The sequence below is a fragment of the Octodon degus genome, unplaced genomic scaffold (genome assembly GCF_000260255.1).
Source record: "Octodon degus isolate 3935 unplaced genomic scaffold, OctDeg1.0 scaffold00035, whole genome shotgun sequence".
NCBI classification, from domain to species: domain Eukaryota; kingdom Metazoa; phylum Chordata; class Mammalia; order Rodentia; family Octodontidae; genus Octodon; species Octodon degus.
The window spans coordinates 1700327-1704667 of record NW_004524611.1 but is presented as its reverse complement, the minus strand read 5'-3'; the positions used below and the strand labels follow the sequence as shown (position 1 = coordinate 1704667).

The 4341-nt window shown below is 54.9% G+C and overlaps 1 protein-coding gene across 7 annotated transcripts in view; it reads left to right on the top strand.

Moving 5' to 3' along the window:
- Positions 1 to 11: 11 nt before the first annotated feature.
- The window catches only part of Ikzf1 (IKAROS family zinc finger 1), an 86100-nt gene continuing 81770 nt past the window's right edge, over positions 12 to 4341 (top strand). For all 7 annotated transcript variants that reach the window (XM_004630338.2, XM_004630335.2, XM_012514587.2 and 4 more), the window contains exon 1: positions 12 to 115. The gene's annotated coding sequence lies outside the window, so the exon portion shown is untranslated. The remainder of the gene's footprint in view (positions 116 to 4341) is intronic.

Here is a 4341-nt window from a genome sequence, read left to right as displayed (position 1 = left end):
GACCCGGCGACAGCGCCCGGCCCGGCCGGCACCGCGGGGCTCCCGAGCTCTGCGCCCCGGCTGCGCTGCGCCCCGGGATCCGTCTCGTCGCTCAGAGCGCGACGCACGCGTCCACGTGAGTGCTTTAAAATTGAATTTCATCAGGAAAAGCTGGGGTCAGTGGTAGCTTCTTGTTTTCTTTCTTTCTTTCTTTTTTAATTTTGAGGAGCAGAAAGGAAAGGAAGGCTGGGCTCTGACAGTTGCTGTCCCAGTCTGCGCTTTTCCTGGTCGGGCGCGTGCGGAGAGGGCAGCGCTGACTCTGTCGTCGCCGCAGCCACTTCGGGCCGGCCGTGGGGCTGGGCCGGGCAGGCGCTCTGCGCACCCGCAGCCCCCGTGAGCAGGGTCCCGGCTGCCGGTCACCATTAAACAGTTAGATGCGGGAATCGCGAGATTCCAGAAGTCAGCTTTCATGAAGTCGTTTGCAATGACTGCTTCTGAGATCGAACCCAAGCTTGCTTTCTGCAAAACAGGAATTGCCCCGGTTTTGAAAACTTAGCGGCTGTTTGCCTTGCTGCCTGTTGGGCGCTGGGGTCCTGAAAGCCACTCAGGAAAACCCTGGATAAGGAGGAGGGATCTGGGAACCTGCGGGTCACTTGAAGTGCAGTTTTACAATTTGTGGGGCGTCTCTGGTGATCCCTAAGGAATCTCCTGAGCTTTCTAACTTAGAGTCACAAATTCTCACCTGATGACCAACACCCCAAAAGATCACCTCTCAGCCCTTCTCTAGAGCTGGAGCCCACAGGGAGGGAATTTTAATGCAGGGCTTTGCCCCCACCTGCCCGCGAATGTTTCCTCTCCCTCTCCAGTGCATTTCAGTTTTGAGCTACCTTGTTTTAAATTTCTGGAGACAAAACGGTGCTGGAAAAAATAGGACCTTACTATATATATCAATTTCTATCAAAAGAGGAAATTGTATGGAAATCCAAAACATACTTAATATGGTTAAGACTTTTGACTTTCATAGAAATTCACATGATTTTAAGAGTTGGTTCATTTTGGCTCTGAGTTGAGTTGAAATGGGAAGAGAGGAATGCCTCGTTTTCTTTGTTGGAAGATATTTGGTGGATGAGGTTAACTGGATTCATCTCTTATATGGGAAGTGTAAAGCTAACAATGTGAGTATTATTTATATTAGCATGCATCAGAATTGTTTCAATGAGAAATCAGATTATTTGCAATGTGGCTGAAAATTTGAACTGGAATGATGTCCCTGGCAGGAAGATTCCCCAGGTCAACCTGGTGTCTCGTACTGTGCAAAGGGTGTTACAGAAATAACTTGGACCCGTATGAGTGACGATGCCAGACTTAGAAACCCACGCCGTCAGGTCTGAGGGAGCATGTCCAGTTCCAAATTCTCCTAGGAATATACGTGGTACACCCTCTTCGCCAGCGGGTGACCAGAATGCCTCCCTGCATTAGGTGGGGTTTTTTTTTCCTTCTGCCTTTGTGTCATGGTGGTAGTTACCGACTGGAGCTCAGCGCTCCTGGCAGCTGGTTTGATCCTCCAGTTTTATTTAGAATACTGCTACATCTGGGGAAACTGTCTCACTCCCAGATCCAGGGGCATCAGAGTCGTAGCCCATCACCACCACCCTCAGGAGCCCACGGGCTGCGTGTGAAACTGTGTGTGTTATGCTGGCCTCTTTTGAGAAGTGTGTACATGATCTCTGAGAGGGAAAGTAAACTGTGGCTGCCCTCGCCAGCTCCTTTGTGGAAATACCAAGATCTCGGTGACCTTGCTGGCCAGCCCACCTCAGGCCCTGCAGGAGCCCGGGCCGCGTTTTCATTCCTTGGTGAGAGACTTAGTGGGGGGAGGGTGGTTCTTCAGTTGAGGAATTACTTCCCCCTGGATCTGGGGATGTGTGGCTCGCGTTTGGTTCGTGGAGTAGCATGTTGTCAACACAAGTGTCAAATCTTGTGGAACGCGAGAGGATCCTATATTTTAGGATTTACCTGCATTGATATAGACGGGAAAGCAAGGTGTGGCGTGAGTGTGCACACACGGCACCACCCAGCGAGCAGCAAGACGGAGAGAAAGGCAGTGCAGGGCGGTGGGCGCCACGCAGCAAGCCTGAGCACTGACCCTCCCTCTTCTCTTTTGCGCCTTTTATTACAGCCAGAGGGCTTTCTCTATGTATGGGGTAGATCTGGGCGTGAGTGGGGTGACTGCCGTGCTTGCCCCATTTTCTCTCTTCCTGTGACATAACTGCAGCTCTGCAGGCATGTCAGGGCTGGCACCATTTGGCGCCATTGCTTCCCTCTCTAGTCTTGAGAATCAGGAGCCAACTCCACCATGAAATGAGCACAGGTTCTCGTCCTCAACCAGGGGAGGTTTATGCAGGCAAATGCAGCTTGCAGAAAGCCAGCCAAGAGCCACTGGGGTTCGCTGGAAGCCCACGGGCTCTGCCACCTCATTTCTAAGTCGGATGGGTGTTCTGGGGACTCTGTGACACCTGCTTTGAGCCGGAGCTCTGCTGCCGCGCCCGCTCGCCTGCTTGCAGCCTCCCTGCTGGGGTCCCCACACCCTGCCGCAAAGACTTCGTAGCTCTTCGCTTCCTATGTGTTGTGTGCTCCATTTCACAGGGACGACAGGGGCTGTAGAAGCAGCAGGTGACCCACCTTTGGGGCACACAGGGGGAGACGCAGGAATCCACTTCACGTCTTGAAAGAGATGATTCAGTTTTACTCCAAAAAGGCGCATGCATGGTCTATGCAGGTCTTAGAGGCTGTGAGCAGCAAAGGCTCCACATTAATCCCTCCCCCCTGCACGCATGTCTTTAAAATTCAGCCAGGGAGGAGAGGGTGCTTAGGGTGCCCTGACCCCAACCATAGCAACAGCAACAAAGCTGCTGAGCTTTGGCCTGTGGCTTTGGCCAAATGCGACCCTCACATCGTGCGTGTGGAACGTGGCTTCCTCGTCTTTCTTCAAATGGCTCTGTGTACCGGATGAGCTCTCCGTCTCCGGCCGTCTGTGTCCTCGTGCCTAGCTTCTCTGCGTGGCGTTGCTCTTGTCCCACACAGCTCCTGAGGGTCTGAGCATATTGCAACAGACATTTTTGAGACCCGAGGAGACAGTGCCCAGCTCACGTGAGATAACAGCCCTGCAGGAAGGTTCCCCGCAGAGAAGCGGGTGCCTGCGCCTGTTGGGAGGGTCCTTGTGGTTCTACCTAAGGAAGCAAAGGGAGCGAGGCCAAGGCCCAATCTGTAGATCAGTGGCCACATGTGGCCGGTGACATTTTTCTGTTTCTGCTCTTTCACTGTGATAAACACGTGGATGCCAGAGGTGGCTTCATCCAAGCACCTGTGATAAACTGGAAAGAAGGCAGCAAAGGCCAGGCCCTAAGAGTGGAGTCCAGGTTGCCGCCCGTGTCCAGGCCCCCTTTCCTGTGCATGCCCATCCTCTGCCTTCTGGGGAGCTCCCCCGTCCTGAGGGCTAACGAGCGCTCCTCTCCAGGGCCAGCCTGACAAATCAGAGGTCCAGATAATGTCTGAACTCATTTTGGTTGAGACAGGAAGCAGACTCCCTTCCTGTGTGTGTTTTCCTGAGAGAAAACGAGCTTCCCTCCTTCTTTGCATACACGGGGCGACACTGGGCCACCTTCCTCGGCGCTCAGGGGAGGCTGAAGACGGCAGGCAGTGGGAGGCCTGAGGAGCAGGACGGGCCACCAGCGCCGCTCGCTTGCAGGTGCGTAGGTCACAGAAGGACTCAGTGACTGAGGGGCTCGGGGCCAGAGGACACGCGGCAAAGGCCTCGCTTGGCCCTGGGAGCCCGCATGGTTGGTGAGTGCTGCAGGCTTCGTGCTGGGGTGTGTGGTTCAGAGCTGCACCAGGGTCTGTCCCTGTCCTCCCAGGTGCTGCTGCAGGTGGCCCGCACCCAGAGGTCTGCGCCCCCCCCCACCCCACAACAGGCCTGCTGCCTTGGGGAGCACCATTAGCTGCGTCTGCCCCTCCTGCTGTCGGGCGGGGCCCTGTGCCACCTCCCCGTGGCTGGTGGCAGCGCTTTGACTTAATGAATTGCTTCAAATGGGTCCTGGTTAGTGCCAAAGGCTGTCTTCGTCTTGTCTCATCAAGTGCGCAGCAATTTCATTTTTCTCCAGTGAGCAGCTCACCGCTACTCCTTTCCGGCCATCCCTCCCTACATCTGGATATAATTGGCAGATGGCTCAGGGTGATGGACAGCAGGGAGCAAGAGGAGGGATCCAGACCGGCCTGCCGGCTGGCTTTGCCCTCTTCCCTCCCTCCCCTCCTTTCCCCTCTCCTCCTCTCCTCTCCTCTCCTCTCCTCTCCTCTCCTCTCCTCTCC